At 29.1% G+C, this 19012-nt stretch overlaps 1 protein-coding gene across 1 annotated transcript in view; it reads right to left on the bottom strand.

Annotated features, from left to right (window-relative positions):
- LOC148285687 (very long chain fatty acid elongase 7-like) overlaps positions 1–16058 on the bottom strand; it is a 50734-nt gene extending 34676 nt beyond the window's left edge. Inside the window, exon 1 of the mRNA XM_088237179.1 lies at positions 15902–16058. The gene's annotated coding sequence lies outside the window, so the exon portion shown is untranslated. The remainder of the gene's footprint in view (positions 1–15901) is intronic.
- Positions 16059–19012: the final 2954 nt, after the last annotated feature.

The raw sequence follows: 19012 nt of genomic DNA, 5'->3' as shown, positions 1-19012 counted from the left end.
TATAGTCAAAATGAGGAACTTCTGGCCTACGGGAAATTGGGTGCAAAATATATTTTCTTACGCGCGGTAAAAATAAGAGCATTAAATTATTCGGCAAAGTTTTTCAAAAATGTCCAAAGAAAATATTCAAAAATCTATATTTATAAAAATTAATCGCCGTTATAAGTCTTGCAAAAAATCGAAAATGGCTTGACAGATTTGCGTGCGGTTTTTTGAAAATTTTTCTAATTTACGTCTTACAGGTTTAAAAATAATATCAATTTTAATATTTAATACTGGAAAAAAATTAGAAGCACATATGAGTATTTCATCGATTGCATTTGACTAAAATGCATATATTGAACAATTCAGAGAATGTTGTTTTTTCAAAAAATAAAAAAAATATATTTTAACGTTTATAAACATCAATTATTTTGAATGGATACTAAATTGATTAAGTTCCCTATAATTTCTTCATTTCTACATATAAACTATTTTAATTGTCATATATGTCAGCGCATTTGTCTACCATGCAAGAGGTCTACGGATCGATTTCGGACATGGTTGAAATAAAATATATATTTGAAAATGTGTTTTTACACTAGTGTATTTTATAGTCCCTGGACTGGCATCTAAAACGTAAGACAGAACCTCTTACCATCATGTAACAAAAATGAGCAAGATACGCTGCAATTTGTACAGCTATACAATGCCCTATGCACCATTAGGTGCGGAAAGGAAATTATCGTGTTTCACTATTTTTTAATATTTTAAGTTCATTTTATATCGAATTAATTGTTTAATTTATTATAATTGTTTTAAACTGTAAAAAAATATGCATTTTACGTTTTTGTTGTTAACTTAAATATTTTTTTTTTTAGCTAATTTTATGAAAATCAAGTTTCCTAGACTAGAAAACCTAGACTTCCATATTCCCTTCTCAAAAATCTTTTCCCTCTCTGTTGAAATAAATTCAAATTTCATTAATTATATTACTCTTATTGTATGACCCTTTACTTATCTATTTTGTTGCGTCAATCAATGTTTCCGCGTGCACAATAAAATTTTAGAAAAATTGACAAATTGCTTTTTTTTACCTTACATTTGTGTTATGATCATATTTCTTCCCATCTGGCAACATTACGCGGCGACTTAACGAATGCACGCGGTGAAAGTGGGGGGATTTTTGGACACAGTCCGATGTATTCAAATATGATTCTACGCTCCTTCTGGATTATTCTTAATTCTATGTTTTGAGTTTTGTTTTCACACTTAATATCGTTTTTTTTACTCACCGTTTTTCAATTCAAAATTAGCATAAAAAGCAATTTACAATTTTTTCCAAGTTTGTAATGTTTGGTAAGTGGTTGGCTTGCGTATAAGCCACTGCACAACTCTGATCCAGAATATCTAAGGGAACTCTGCATTCCAGATGAACTAGCTGACAGACGTGTTACACTTAGATCAGCTTCATCTACGTCGAGAGGAAAAGTTATTATACCTTTACGCAAACAGCGCACTAAATTCGGCGAACGCGCATTTGCGGTCGCAGGCCCTACAGCATGGAATGCTCTCCCAGCGGAGGTGCGAAACTTTGACAGTGAAGTGATGCTTCGGAAAAACATAAATCCCACTTGTTCTCTAAATCATTTGAATACATCCTTAGCATGTGATGACAAAGTACACTGTTTTTCTTAAATTACAAATTAAAAAAGTTAAAATTATTTTAATTCATTTTAACAGAGAGGGAAAACATTTTTGAGAGGGGATTATGGAAGTCTAGGCATTTACAGGGCTTATGACCTGTCATTGCAAGCATTTGGACATAATCAAACATTGTTGAAGTTAAAATTAAATTAAAGTGCACTTGAGGTATTATATTACGAAAATTGCGCTATATAAGTTAAATATAATAATAATACCTATGCCATGGAATATCCACAATACAATTAAATGATACGCCTTTAAATTATTCGTACATAAATTTTCTTTTAAAATAATAGTTTAATTTAAAAAAAATAAAAAACATACAGTCCTACCTACTGAATTACATTAATGCAATTCGTTAGTAGGTGCTTATAACTATGAGATAATTATATTTTGTATTTTTTTGATTCTATAACAAACTTAAAAAGGTACTATAGTATAATATGAACCGTTGGAGCATAATATATACATATTTTTTAAGAAAAAGATTAAAACTGTATTAATAAACTTTATAAATGATTTAATTAACTTTTTATAAATCCATAAAAAAATGTCGCATAAGATAATGTTTTTTTTGTTAAAATTTTTTTTAATTCATATTTTCATTACTTTTCTTATTTATGTTTTCATGTACTTTAAATGTTTTTTCAGTGTATGTTATTTTATATGTTGATGTGTCATGTATTTGTTAGTGATGTTTTTGTTCTGTATAATATATATGGTGATATGCAGATATTCGTTCCAACTCAACACAGGTTTTTGGTTCCATTGAGTTGGGATTTGTATCTCAATGAATGTTACATAAATATATTGTGAATAAAATGTGTTTTCATCACTAGTTAATAATACTCGTATTCTGCTGTATTTTGCTCTGTTTTGAAAAAAGAACAAGTTTTAAATGTTGTCAAGATATGTAGCGGACCTTGAAATAATCATTTAAACTTCAGCAATGTGATTAAAGATTGCCAAAAATGAAAGTTCCCCAGAAAGGAAGACATTGTGACGCCACAAGGTTAGAGAAGCACAAACTATTTCTCACTGGACTCATTAGTATGTTAATTGGCAAATTACCCTCTATGGACAAATTCAATAACGAAATTTTAGCGGTAAAATTAAACAGGCAAAATACCTATTTCACTAGCCCTAGACAATTTTTTATTTAAATAGGTGCGAAGGTTTTCACGGTCACTGTTATCAATATTATGTATCTTTTAATTTATCAATTCTACATAAACCTAGTAATTATAGTGCACGAATAATAAAAGACGCAATTGAAATACACAGACATCCAGATAATATAAACAATGACGACGGGCTTAAATTAAATTCAACATGGTTCCCAGCACTACATATGACAAAAACGAATAGATATGTGCCTACTGCCGGCTGCGACACAGTACAAATTACTAGTACATAAACATAATTATTCTTTCCTACAAAACTAGAAATGTGCCTACTGCTGACTGTGACACGGTACAAATTACTAGTACATAAACACATACATTTCTTTATAAAACACACAGTTTTCCCTGAAGATGGCTCCTGCAATGGTAGCCGAAACGTCGGATCAAATCCAACATACACGGTATCACCCAAAAAAGATACATAATTTTTTATTTTATTAAAATCATTTCAAGACAACTAAATAACGTTCAACCTAATTTTTGGCACTTTCAGTGTGATATATAAATATATCACAAAATCAGAATGTGATATTTCAATAAAAAATCCCAAAACATTAAAACATAAGTTCTGTTCAAATTTGAACTGATTTGCCAAAAAGAGTCAAGCTCTTGTGTTTTTTTTTATTTATATACCTCCTCCCCTGCACATACGATCCTTATTATTTTTTTAAATTATTAATTTCAGAAAAGAAACGGAAACAATTAACATGTTTTATAAAATATGAAACAAAAAAACTATATAGCTTCGATAAACTGCTAAACAAATAATTTGTCATTGGGTGCTACCGCTTTGATAAAGCACTCGCTTTACAAAATGAATTTAGAGTACTGGGTTTCATTTTTATATTATTTATTAATAAAAATGATAAATTTAATCGTTTACACTTGGAAAAAGAACACATGACAAAGGAATCAAGAAAAAAAAGAACTCATACGTTTTAAGCAAAAAAATGGATTTTTAAATTGTTATTTTAACCAGTATAAAATGACAAGGTTTATATGTTGTCCAATGGCAATGCCCCAATTATTTTTTATTTGTTTTAAATTATAAATTTTTAATTAATATAAATTAGTAAATAAAGCTCATACACGTGTAACTACCATTTTACTTTTCTGAGTTTACATTTTATGAATAAAGAAAACATGTATAAAAAAAACATGAAAATAGTTGTATTTTGTATAAATTATAAACACGAACCGGGTTGTGATCTCGTGGTTAGTGTCACGGACTCACGGATTAGACGTCCAAGGTTCGAACCCCACTCTACCACAACTTGATTCCCATTTTCCAATAGCGAGTTACTCGTTGAAAATTGCCATTAAAATTTGAATATTTGGGTATAAAAAAACCTATTTATATTTAATAAATACATTTTTATACGATCTTCCAACAAATTGCATAATTAAAATCTTTTTTTTTATTTTTTATTTTAATGAAATTTTAAATTGTATTCTAGTGAAAACGATCAAAGTTTAAAACGTCTATTATGTAATACTATATGAAATTGGCTAATTTGAATTTTAGTAAAATGCAGTGCTTTTTAAAAAGCATGAATTTCTTGAATACCTAATACCTAAATATTTTAAAATTATATTAATATGTATTTCTTCGCGTTTGATAATCGCTTGCCAAGTTCAAGAGTTAGACTCTTGTTGAGCAAATCAATTGTTTTTTTTTTATATGACAAGCGGTATTTTTTCTTATAGGTTACACATTTATGTGAGTTTTTTTTTTCTAGCAACCAGCATTAACAATAAATGTAATTTTAGAATACCTAACCCAACCTTTCAACATTCTAAATACGCAAATCTCATCTGCAATTTTCTTTTCATTTCATACTCGCATGTACCATAAAAATATAACTATCATAATTTATTCTTAAAAACTAAGAATATCGTAATATGACTGAGTGTGGTTAAAAAGGTTTCTTTTTTTTAATTTTCCAAGGTACAGATTAACATTTATTTCTTAATTGTAGATATTTTAATATCCTATTTCGTACGATCTTAAAAGTCCACATGGCATGGCACCATATAATTACATATGATAGATAGATACTCCGACCTACCCATCTGAACCATTATTTCAATTGTAAAAAGTTCTTGATATACGTCAAATCTATATCAAAAATGTATTGACAATTTTCTGGTCAGGCGACTACGGAAGGAGGTCCCAACAGAATGCCCGTACGAGGTTTTCGCGTAACCTAAACTACTTAATACCGAGAACGCGTACGATGTTTGCTCGTAGACACTTTTCATATATAGCTCCAAGAGTGTTCAACGTCTTGGATGAACATATTAAGTTCTCAAAACAACGTCTATATTTAAGATAAAGATCCATAATTGGATTGTATCGAGGGGTAGAGACCACTGTATGAGATTGCTTCGGGAATAAATGCATAACATCGCTGCTGTTTTCATTATTATCCATATACGTATATCGTATATGTGTATGTCATCACTGTCATACTTATTATAATATAACTTTTGATTCCATTTTCGACATGTATTATAAATTTTTATTATTTTTATTTTTCTATTATTATTTTGTATATTGTTTTGATTATTTTGCATATTCTTTTAATTACCTGTATATTGTTTTAATATGTAAATAAATATTTTTGATTTATATACCGAAGAGTCCCGACTTCACACGGAATTTTCTAACAAGTTGGGACATAAAAAACATATAATTGTGTCTATGTAAAATTGTGTATTTAAAAAAAAAAAAAAAAGATATCGATGACATTATAACATTTGAATTTATTTAAACCACTACAACTTAAGGTCAACTAAACTCCACTAGATTTCATATAGCAGTTTTTTTTACCTCATTGTGGTGTCTAAATATATGAACAAAATAAAAACGGTTTTATGAAAATCAATCAACCCTTTCTTTACCGTCTCGTGTGTACGGCCTTTGTGAAATCGACATTTACATAAATAAGAAGTATCTTTAAAGAGTAGTATATTATATTAAGTACCGCACGACATATACAGATAATAAGTATCACGCGAACAGTGAACATGTTAGTGTAGAAGTTCACTGGTCTATGGCTTGATGAGTTACTTTTACTTTTTAACTCTTCCCTTCAAAATCACTTGCGTAAAATATACTTGAGATGTTCCGTTAGATGAACGCGCAGTTTATTCAGATTTTTGTACATATTACCGCATTCAGTGGGTTACCTCAACTCACCCACGCTACGTTAAAAGGAATACAGTTAAAATATATTATTTATATTACTATTTACCTATCAATTGAACGACAGAACGTCTAATCATGTAATGTTATCCATCTCACTGGTCACTGGTCACTGGTTCAAATCCGGCTAGTAAAAAGATTCTTTCTTTTATTATTGTAGCCGTGGAAAGATAATTATTTATTTATTTATTTATTCTCAGTTCACAAACAGTAAAATATATAACGCTCATTATGTGTAAAGGATCTAGGTGTCTTCCGTGATAGTAAATTACTTTTTGACGCCCATGTTGACAGCATCATAAAATCGCGTGCGCTTGGCTTTGTTATGCGTAGCTCTACGTCGTTCACTATGGCAAAGACACTTAAAATCCTTTACTGTATATTAGTGCGAAGCAACTTAGAATATGCATCACAAATATGGAATCCTATGTACAATGTGCAGATATCACGCATTGAAAATATTCAAAAAAAATCGTAAAGTTCTTGTGTTTAAATCCGACCAGTATATTCATATATGTAAAAAACATCACCTATTGCCTCTGCAAAAACGTCGTGAAATAGCGGATATAATTTATTTACTTAAAATTGCCTCTGGTTCAATTGACTGTCCTGAACTACTATGCAAACTTTCTATCAATGTTCCTTCCAAAGTTTAAAGAAATAACCCTCTTCTTCACAAACCTCTTGTTTTATCTAATTATGGGCAAAATTCATATTTATGGCGAACTTTTAATAATTTTAATGTAATAAATAAATCATTTAACATAGATTTATTTCCAAATAAACTTAATGACGTACGGCGTCGAAATACTTAGTAGTATTTTTTCTTTTCTTTTGAATTTACATTTAATAACTATTCATTTTATATTCGAGAATCTTTTTTAACTTACTGTGATGCTACTTGTGAAAACCTGTAATTGGCTTATTTGTTATTCGTTTTGTTTTATATATATCAGATAATTATAGCTGTTGGTTATCTAAATAAATAAATATCACAATATAAATACAATTTATAAAATAAAAAATAATCTTTCACCAATTATATGTGAACACCAACAGTCACAAAAGAAAAATTAAAAATTGTATTTTGACCAAAATTTAGTTTTCATAATATATCATTAAAGCAGTTTAATAGAATTTATATAAGATTAATTTTAATAAAATTCAATTTAAGACAGATGCAATTTACACAATCGAATACAAGTTTACTAGACTATTAATAAAGTCTCGTAGTAGTAATAAGCATTTTCCAATGCATATCAATAATCACAGCAATAATAGTCACAATAAAACAAAACAAATAAAAAACAATGCGTACTCTTATTTAGTGTATCCGTTTTATTATTGTACACGTTAGTTAGGGTGAGTATATGTATTTAGGTTGTGTGAGGGTGTGTTTATATGTGTATGGGTGTGTGAGTATTGTGTGGATTTTTTATTATTTAAACATTAGTCTAAGAATTTAAACACTTAGGTACTACTGTAACCTGCCAAAAAAAACTTACGTCTATTACTGACGATCTAATAATTATTCTGTTAATTGAAACGTAAATAAAGAACTATTCGTATTTTCAATTCGAATTAATTGAGTAAACTTGAACTTTGACGTTAAACATATTTATGCTATTTCGGTCAATTTTATATCTAAAAACGTGTTTTCGATATAAAGATTTCCTTTTTCCCTTTTTTATGTAGTATTTTTAGTTTCTTGATCATCGATGCTTATTATTATATTGCTCGAACGTATAATTAAAGTTTTGAAACGGAAACAGAAAGTGTACGAGTGTTCATTGTGCTTATGTTTCCTGAGTTAAGCTCACATATTAACTTTAATATTAATACGAGAACATAAACATATTATGTAATATAAATATGAAGAAATGTTATACGATACCTACGCAGTATTAAAAAATGTCAGTATATCACTGTGAAAAAACTTAGCTTGCATGGAATATAACCAAGATTCTCACAGTAAAACGTGTTTAATTAATATCTTACATTTAAAGAATCCAACCGTACCTACTTAAACTAAAAAATTAGAATGGTACAAAAACCAAGTTTTTTTCTTTGTTTGTTTGAGCTTAGTAAACACAAGTCCCAAAGCTCGTTTTTGTTTTCTAAAGGAGTGATTATTATGTTTGTTCGGCAGAAAAATACTTGTTTGTAGTCATTAGATGCGTAGGAACGTATTTACATAAATTTCGATAATCACGTTGGTAGAAGATATACTTCAAATGTTTAGTGGAAGAAATATATATTTTATTTTTATTTTTTATTTATAAATCATATAACACAAAGTATTTTACAAGTGTAATACGTTGAATTACATTTTCAGGAGTTACAACAACTCAATTCGGGACATAAATAATATTAACATTAAAAAAATAACACATATTGAGAACAACAAAGAAACAAAGCAAGTTTAGCACTTTTTAACTAAATATACAACAACAATATATACGCCTAAAACCTTTTCTTACACAAACAAAATAAATACATATAAAAAACGCTTTAATGAATAAAAAAAAGTAGTGAATCTGCTAAGGGAGATAAGGTCATTAACATCACATGACATGCAGATGATGCTGCCATAGTGATGATGAGAACATATCCATCTCAGTTAGTAAACATCTGGATGCCTAAGAAATGTCGTATTGTATAATGAACACATGATTATTGGAAACATAATTCGGATATACAAAACGTGTGTCAGACCAAATCATGGTGTATACAACAGAGGCGAGGATAGATAGAGAGAAAATAAAAAATACGAAAAACCAAGCAGAAAAACTAAATAGAAAAACTAAATAGAAAAACCAAATAACTGCTCAGAACGTCAGAGATGAAAGTATTAAACGCAATCGCAAGGCAATCGGCAAGTGCAACGTGGTCTCACTTTTCTTAATCCACATGTATTGTATTCCCGTAGTTTTTCCCTTGATAACGGCACTAGAGCAAAGATTTTTTTACACACTGTGCGTATTTACCCTTGACGTGTCTTTGATGTTTTGTTTTTTTGATAAATTGTTTATTATGGGAACGAAGACCACCCAATAATCCTCAAAACCACCCGTTTTATCTTCCGTTGTAAAACTAATAGTATACAAATATGATAACTATTTTTGAAAAAAGGAAAACGTACCAACACAGAAAATTTTATTTTGATACTCTTTCAAAAAAAAACAATTCAATCGGTCGGAAACGGGACAAAAAAACAACGAAACGACGATTGTGTCGATTTTAGTTAGGCAAAATCAGTCCGGGAGGCATTTATGAAAAAGTGACAGAAAAAAAATGTTCAAATACCAATTGATTAAATTTTCTCAGCCACCGCCTATACTCTTAATATAATAATATTCCTGGTATAACAAGGCGCTTTTATATTATTTACCATTAGAAAAACAAATACATTGGATGAAGCCGTAACTTTAAATTGAAAGTTGAAATTTCGTAGCATAAATACACGGGTGAATATAAATTAGATATTTCTGAAGGCTCTTCTTTTTTATTGCCAGCAATATGAATTGTGCAATAGCGCCCATCTTCGAGAGCGATTGCGACAACTTGACGATGTGACAAGTACAAAAGAAGACAACATAAAAAAGCGTTCAGTGAGTCTACGCATAATGATAAATTTGTCCCAGATAAGACTGGTCCGAGAGATGATATTATGCAACTGTATCGAGGTATTTAACTTCGTTTATACATCGTAGATTTTCTTCCACATAGTCTGAGTGAATTTAAAATATCTAACGTGATATATCAGCTTTACCTAATACGTAGGGTCACACCTACAGGTCTATGGTCGACGACATTATTGCATATTATTGCATCAAAACTGGTTTCGTTATGACGAAAAGGAGGACAGATGTGATTTACTTATTTCTGTGTTCCACTTCCTGAAAGATTTGTGTTGAAGCCGCGGATCGTCAGGCTTGAGTCTTTTTTTGGGAATAATTTAAAAAGAGGTCTATTGCAACTAAAGTTATCGATAGCGTTATTGCTTCGTCGTCGGAATTTTTGTTTTATAAAAGACAAAAGGAAATGAGATTGTTTTTATCCATTAATTATATTTCACCGACTGTTTTTGTTAATAACATTTAGTTTGATGTCGTGTTTATGAAAATACGCATGCTTGTTTGTAAACATTGAAAAAAAAACGTATAAAAACAAATGTTGTTTCTAATTGTGTTCATTCAATATGTCTGTTTAGTTATTTAAAATAAACAAATATTCACTACAACTTTTATTAAACAAAAGACAAGACAAATAAAATCTTTATTATTTACTGTATTGTGAATTAGCGTTGACGTTGAATTAATCCGGAACGCATTTTTTCGTGTTTGACAATTTAATATCACTCTATTTTCATCACTATCTTCAAAACTAAAAAAATCCTCCTAAAGTCTGTTCATTATTACAAGAATTTACAAATAAACAAACCAGCCGCGTGATACCCGACGGAGAATATCCCTATTTCACACAATATCTAAACGACATGCTGAAATTATAGAGGATTGATATTTATTAGATTCGTTAGTACCTATTTAAATTTGATAGTATAAATATGAGACGACTAATCTCTTATTTTTTTGATTATTTTTATGATGAGTACTCCATAGTTTTTAAGATGATTTTTATAAAATTTGTTAAAGTCAATTAAAACGCCTTGGTTAGTAATTTTAAAAAAAAGGAAATACTAGCGTTCTTATAATTTGACCAAATATTTCAGTTTTGCGGACCATTTTCAATGAGTTGAAAATAACTCACTATTAGAAAATTAAAATCAAGTTCCTCTGATCCGTGAGTCCGCAACACTAGCCACGAGATCACAACCCGATTCAAAAAATAAAGTTGAATTTAACAAATTTTATCAAAATCATCATTTAAATTTAGCGAGTACTCTCAGGTAAAAATCCTGCAAAAGAAAATCGACTAGAGATTAGTCGGTCTCATAATGTGCTGACTATTGCGTTTGCCAGGCATCAAAAAAATAAATAATTGTGAAACAATAAATATCGATCCTCCGTTTTGTATTTTATCATGCCGTGAAGATTTTTACCGTGGTGTGAAATGGGCCAATCGTGCGATATCACGCATTGGGCTCGTGGTTTGCACGTGCACAACGGTCCAGTCTCCGTGAATGTACTGTAGGTTTTTCTTACCAATACTCTGATATTTCAATTTATTAAATAAATGTTTAATATTATTAATACTGCGCTAATTATTATTAAATGTGCAGAAAGCTCAAACTTTAATGTCAAAATATTAATGTTGTAAGGAATTTAAAATTCAGAATTGGGTTGTGGTTCCGTGGCTAGTGTCTCGGACTCACGGCTCAAGGTACCACTCTACCCCAACTTGATTCCCATTTTCTAATAGTGAGTTATTTACAACTCGTTGAAAATGGCCGTCAAAATTAAATATTTGGGTATAAAATAAGAATGCAATTTTTGCAACATGTAAACAGAATTTATTGGTGGAATTTATAAAATTAGTTTATTTACGTCTCAGGTTCAAGTGGAGACTGCAACAAGAAAAAAAGCTGCAAAACCGAAATGTATTTCAATAGAGACAGAGAACATTTTTAAGAAGACAATATGGAAGCCTAGGCATTTAGATTTAAAATATATTTAAAACTTGATAACCTCTCTATTTTAATCCATTATTTGTTTAAAAGATATTTGAACATCGGTAGTTAAATATTTTTGATAGCCTAAATAAATACATTTCCAATTTTTAAAGTTTACGAATTTCAGGATCTCAAATGTTTAATTTATTTAACATATCTTAGCAACCGGATCTAAAAATGAAATTCCAATGATCAAATTTGCATACTTCTTAAATAATATCTTAATAAAACGTGAATTTATTTAAATAAATATAATACTTTGTGTTTTCAATGAGTAGACGTGTGACATTCTCATTGGCTTAACTGCGAGGTAACTTAACCAAAAATAGCATAATTATTTCGTTTAAAGTTAATTCATCGATTGACTGAAGGTAACAACAGGGTTCCTTAACTGGCACTTATTCTGCTGTTTGTTTGAAATGTATGCAAACCAATAAAATGAAAAAACCTTTTTTTAATAAAAAAGTTTATCACAGAAAGTTTGTCATTTACTGAAACAAAATTTACGAATTCAATTTCAATATAAATGGTATATTAATGAAGGTTAAATTAATTGAACATGAAAATAAATATTTGTAAGGTTAATTTATCAAAAATTTATAAAAACATAGTATGTAGATCATTTACTGTTTCTACGTTTTTTTAACTTGCAATTTTTATATTGATTTCAATATAATTTTTAAACACTTTCAAGAAATATGCAGATTACTTAATTTTCAAAATAAAAATACATTGATTTATAAATGTACAGTATATAAGTGGTTTTTACATATTATATTTTTGTCAAAAATTAAAACCTGCTGACTAGCCAATCTCGAAGTTTAGCGGGTTTTTTTTCTTCGTGAGCTTTTTCTAAAAAGAAAAAAAACTACAACTAGTTCACAGGAATGATTTTTGCAATGTCAGAAAGTTCTTTTACATTTTTAATAAATAATGTCAAAAATATATTTCTTATGGAGAGAGATTATAATAGATTTTCGCAGCTCAGTTGGATAAATAAATAGTTAGATAACTCAAGCCTCCAAATTTAGATCCTGGATAATAGTTATGAATAATTTAGCGCGTTCCATTCGTGCAATCTCAACTTATGTGTAAAGAACAAAAACAAAAAAAAATCAATAAAATTAACACAATCCAAAAATACAACAAAATTAACATACATACTAATGTCTGTTATGTAATGAAAATTAACATACATAGTAGACTTACACTTATGAATGCAAAAGAGTTTGTCTATTTAGGAAGCAAAATTGCATGGGGTGGCCATACATGAAGAGGGGTTGACAGTCGAATCCACCAAGCGAAACTCACATTTAATAAGAAATTTAAAAAAAAACAATATATTTTTTTTTCTAAATCAAAAACTTTCTTCCAAAAATGGAAAAAAATCAAACATATGACTAAATAGCCTATATTAAAATTAAAATATGTTATATGCAACTATTATGGGGAACAGGAAATCAAAATGACATAAACAGACTACAAAGACAGCATAATAAAATATTAAACTTAGTAAATGACCCTTATCTAACAACAAATTTTTTTTTTATACAAACTAAGCACTTAAATATAACTGAACACTTTAAACTAGAATCCCAAAAAAATATTTATAGATTAGCCACTGATGAAATATTAGATGAAGATAGAGCTTGAAAAAATTTTTAGTAAACATGAACACAATACGAGAATATCAAAAAAATATCATATACAACCCTCTAAAGCGAGACAAGGACAGTCGAGACTAATAAACCAGGGACTGAATTTATACAAAAAACTACCAGACAAAACTAAACAAAAGACTCAGATAAACTTTTCATATGATGTAAAAAATATTATTATCAACAACAAAGTATGAATAAAAAATATAAAAAATATATTTTTAATGAATGTTATAACCCGTAAGGGTTGATAAATAAATTTTCAAATAAAAACAAATCGAATCCAACAATAAGAAAGTAAAGCTCCGCAAATTATTAGGCAATTCATTTGTGTGGAGTATTTTTTTGTTTGGTTGTGAGGCATGATGCAAAGCCAAAAGAGATCGAAAAATATTGGAGGCCCTCTAGATGTTGACTTTCAAACGTACCTTTACCTATACCGAGCCGAGTGAAGGACGAGATGTAGGATTTTGCTGCTAACCAATATCCAGGATTGAAACTGAAGCAGAATATGTAAAAAGACTGTGTTTTTTTCAACGGCCAAATTAGTTGTGTGTCACATAACATATGTAATAAATTTATAGTAAATATAAATAATCTATCATACACCGAATTCAGTAAAACCAACTATGTCTATCTGTCTCACTTATTTAAAATAGTTATATTTTGTAATTACGTTTTGAAAATCAAGGTTGATTTAAATTGGGAATCTGCAATTAGATGATGTAAGACTAATAATTTTGCACCACGGGCATTTCTCACCTTTGATCTCGGATTCGTATGTATGAGTACCAATATGTTTTTAGAATTTACTTTAGCAAAAAATCCTTTGGTCGAATCAGTCTATTAATCAAGCATTGGAGTGCTATTTTATCCGTAGTGGTTGAGATACAAATACTTAAAAACATACGTGTTTTTTCAATAATTTTTATATGCTCATTATGTCTTTATTTTTAAAATGAATTCTTAAAAATAATTTTCAAATGCAACCATAGAATATTTTTTGTATATTTTTTAACACATTTTTTGTATATTTTTTTTTTTAATCAAAAAAACATACTCGATTTCCAGGCATTGGTTGACCTTTAACATTTCTACATTTTGTAACCAAGTTATTTTTTTTACTTTGTGTATTCTTATTGCATTTTATAAAAATTATCATTCATTACTATGAATTCTTTTGGATATGATTGTTTATGTTTTTGGTAGAAATTGACGAGCGAAATAATATCACTTATAAACAATTAGTTAAAGTTATTCAAATATAAAGACATTTTTTCATAATGCGTTTACTTCGTTTTATTTTAAAATGAATTCTGGAATCGAAAATGTAACCATGTTTTTAATGTATATGTTAAATCACTAAAATAAAGGTTATGTGCTGACCGGTTTTATAATTATGTAATTTGGTAATTCATTTTAAAATCTGAATACTTAATAAAAAATCTATAAAAATAATGATTACTTTATTATTTCGATTTGATGTTATCAATCACAACTTATTTTTTAATAGATTTCTAAGAAATGGACATCACATATTTAATAAAATGTGTGTAAAATTCAAATTTATAAATCAATTTAGATTTTTAAAAAGTAATTGCTGTAATTTATCTTCGTTCATATTTTAAAAATTTACAACTACGGTATTGGTTACATAAAATAGGTAATTAATTGGACATAGAAAAAAAATCTATTCACACCATAAAAAGAATTTGAACAATGAGCACGGTAATTTGAATAAAAATGACATTTTAAAAAATAAACTCTTTTACACTTATGAATTAATACACGTTTGAATAATAAAAGTTTTGTACTCACAAAATTAACTCTGGGAAAACAATTATCCATACATACTTGTACAGATAAAAAAGTAAAAAGCTTTCCAAAATATTTAATGATCGTTTCAACCTATCTCAAAATGTTCGTAAGGTAAAAATAATTACTAAGCTTTCTTTTATAATTCGCAAATTTTACATATCGTGTTTTGTAATCTAAAAATTAAAGAAACATAGTTGCTCATAAGATAAAGCATTGCTTTTGTATCTAACTATAGTTTACACAATTACCACGATTAATTTTACTCTTGAAATGCCATTGGCTTTCCACTACGTGGTTTAAAGCACATTTAGCTACCATAAGATTCTAAAAAGACAAAATATTTAATAAAAAATAGTTATTTTTAAGAGCTATTAACATTTTTTTACTATGATATCACATCAAACGTAAAAACCACTATTTGTTTTGAAAAATGATGCAATTGGTAAACAAATACAATGCTTTTTGCACTATAAGGGGAGAAATAACCGGAAACTTTCTGAAAAAGTGTTTATGTCAATTAATTGATAGATAAACAATAAAATCTGGGGAAATAATTTTTTAAGCTTTTAATTTACACGAATATTAATATTTAAAAAAGCTTTGTACTTTACCGTTAAAAAATACATGCACTGATCAATGAAAATGAATAAATGGAAATGCAATTATTTTGGTTTGCTTGTATTAAATTATGATTGAAATCAAAGAAAGAACATACACTTTTCCACTAATTAGTCGAATGTTAGGCCGCGCGGAGAAGTTGGTTATTGTGGGGCTCTCGGAAAGTGACTGGTCGTATTGTGGAAGTACGCCACTCTCGATCTTGGTTACCCACTACACACTACACACTACACCTGTAGTACGAGTAGTTCTACGGTGGGCGCCTTTACTGACCCACCCTTCTACTGACCGTTGACTCGAGCGTTTATTATTTTTCTTATTTTTGCGCCTGGTCACTCCACATAGTTCTTGAACGAAACGAGATTTTCACTAAGCACGCGAATAAGTTTAGTTTGTAACTTTTACTAAGTGTAAATTCTTAGATTTGCACGGCCATTCGGTAAAACACCGAGTGACATATTGAGTCGATCGATTCCCGACGTGTCAATGTGAAATAATATTACAATATTTTAGTTTGTCCAAATTTTTGTAGACAAAAGACTAGATTTCACCCCCTCGGGAGTCATTAAGAAATTACAAATTACAATAAGAAGTTTAAAAATTGGAAAATTGTTTTCAGGCGTTGCCTAGTATGCGAAATAATTCAGTCAGATAAATTCCCTCGCAACAATAAAGGTTTCAGCTCTTTGACTTCACTTAAATAAAAAATGGAAGAATTGAATATATGTGGATGTTCAAACATAGGCAAGATGGTAAATGTTACACAGTGTGTAAAGTGGCCACTTAAACCAGCCAATGACAGGTCATAAGCCCTGTAAATGCCTAGACTTCCATTTTTCCTTATTTAAGTTACCCTCCATCCCTGTTGTAATTTAAAATAATAGTATTTAATAATTTTTGCTTTTCAACTATAACCTTTTAAAAGTCCTCAAAATAATATAGAATTTAGCAACTAGTCTAAGAAAAAGTATAACAATTTTAAAGCATTTATAGACATTGCCTAGTGAGTGAAATGATTCAGATAAATATCACCCACGTCAAAAATAAAAATACGGAAATCGTGGATCCAACAGTATTATTTGTAATTTTTGTTTTTCGTAGTTTCCTTACAATTTTTATGTAGTAGTTCATTGAATGATGAAAGGTGATCATTGAAAAAAAAACGTTTTTCGTGTCCAGGAATATTGATGTTTTTTATGGTGAGTCTTCTTTAAAACTCAATTTTACTTTAGAGTTGTTCCTTAACATTTCTACGAACGAATTTAACAATGATATTTTTCGGGCCAGTTGATCAATTATTCGAGAAAAGATCTCTAGATCTCAGATTTAGAAATTCCCACGTTATACATATTACAATGGATAATAAATAATACTTCTTCTTTTTCTCTGAATTTTAAAATGCAAATTGCTTAAACTCAAATTTATTGTATTCCTCTTTGTTGTTCCAATATACTTTAAATATAATTTAATATTCAAAGGAGAAAAAAGAAATTAAATTTAATTTAATCATATTAAATACGACTGAATCTGTACGACGTTTTTATATGACTGATATCAATCCAAATAATCAGATAACAAAACTAAATAAATGTGGATGTCCAAACATAGGCAGAATGGTTAATGATTCAGTGTCTAAGTGATCATTATAATTTCAATTGTAGCGTATCTAGATTATTCAAATAACATGTAAGGTAAGGTGATAAGTCTTACGCTTCATGTGACAGTCTAGGTACAATGAAATATTGCAGCTTAAAACACCTTTAAAACCTCAGAGTAATAATGCGTAACCTTAGAGAGGAGCCCATACGTAGAAAAACCATTCTCTGACTATTGGGTATTAAGTTAGCTACAGTTCGTAGCAAAACAAAGGACCATACTCAGGTCGAGAATTGTCAAATGGATATTATTTATTTACTTTTAAATATGTACCTGTTGCAGAGTTATTCCAAACTATTTTTTTATAATTCGCTTATATTAGTTTTATAAAACTGAAAATACACGTGTGTCTCTATTTTTTTATTTATTTAATCATTTTATTCACAATATATTTATGTTATATTTATTGACACATATATCCCACCTCCATTGAACCAAAGTCCTGTGTTGAGTTTGTTTGTTTGTCCGTCACATTTCCGAAATGGCCGAGTCGTAGCGGCCTGAAATTTGAACACGTCATTTTAGATGCGATTTTAAGCTTAACGTTGCTATTTTCGAGTAAAATTTTAATCGACCTCTACTCGATAAAAACTCAAACTTTATATGGATGCCTAGTGCGGCCCTGGCATATTGCCGATAATCAACTATCATTATCAACAGTAAACATACTTTAGTTCACAAATTATATATTTAACATATTTTAATGTAATGTTTTTTGTTCATAAGATGTTTAATGGTTATACCTCAAAAGAGTTGACTCAAAAGGTTTTTTCTAATCAATGTGAACATGTATATAAAACAAGAAATAAACATGAAGTAAGACTACCATTTCGTAGGAAAACAAATACACAGAACTCGCTGATGCACCGAGCTGTACAGTTATATTATAAGGAAATACCATTAAAAATAAGAGAGCAAAAACATATTATTTCATTTAAATGTAAATTAAAAAAACATGTGTTTAGCAAATAAGTTTTAAAAGGTAATCTTATTCGTGTTAGCTTTATAGAAGTTTTTTTTTTTAAGTGTACGTATACCTATTATTTAGAAATGTTAATAATTAGTATATGTTTTAATAATAATTAGATATAAGTTAGTATTAGGACATTCTTTTCTTATTTGTACTATTTAAAGACAAAATTTTTTTAAAAATTTCCCCTTAATTGAGAAAAAATAGTATCTATGGTAAATATGTTGATATAAGGAAAGTTTTTAAGCAACATAATACACGTGTCGGGACAATAAGTGCCAAAAATCATGGGAAAATATTCGGAAACAATTACCTGTGGAAACTGACTCCTTTAGCACCTTTGACGCTTCTTCTGCTGCAAACAAACATACTGCAATTCACCATAGTCGATTAGTATTTATTGTAACGTAAATATCGAAGTTATTTACAAATAAAGTCAAGCACAGCTACAAAAGCATCCGATCGAACCGTTATGTTTATGTTGTCAAATAAAACAAAATGGCCACCAATTGGTTGTTAGCCAACAAACCAACATCGCTTGCGTTTTATGAAACAGTGTTAGGGCTTTTCTCTAGGTTACGC

This window comes from Micrasema longulum, unplaced genomic scaffold (genome assembly GCF_059751315.1).
Source record: "Micrasema longulum isolate JH-2025_06_02 unplaced genomic scaffold, ASM5975131v1 h1tg000013l, whole genome shotgun sequence".
NCBI lineage: Eukaryota > Metazoa > Arthropoda > Insecta > Trichoptera > Brachycentridae > Micrasema > Micrasema longulum.
The sequence above is the reverse complement of the archived record's forward strand: the minus strand, read 5'-3'. Positions and strand labels throughout refer to the sequence as shown.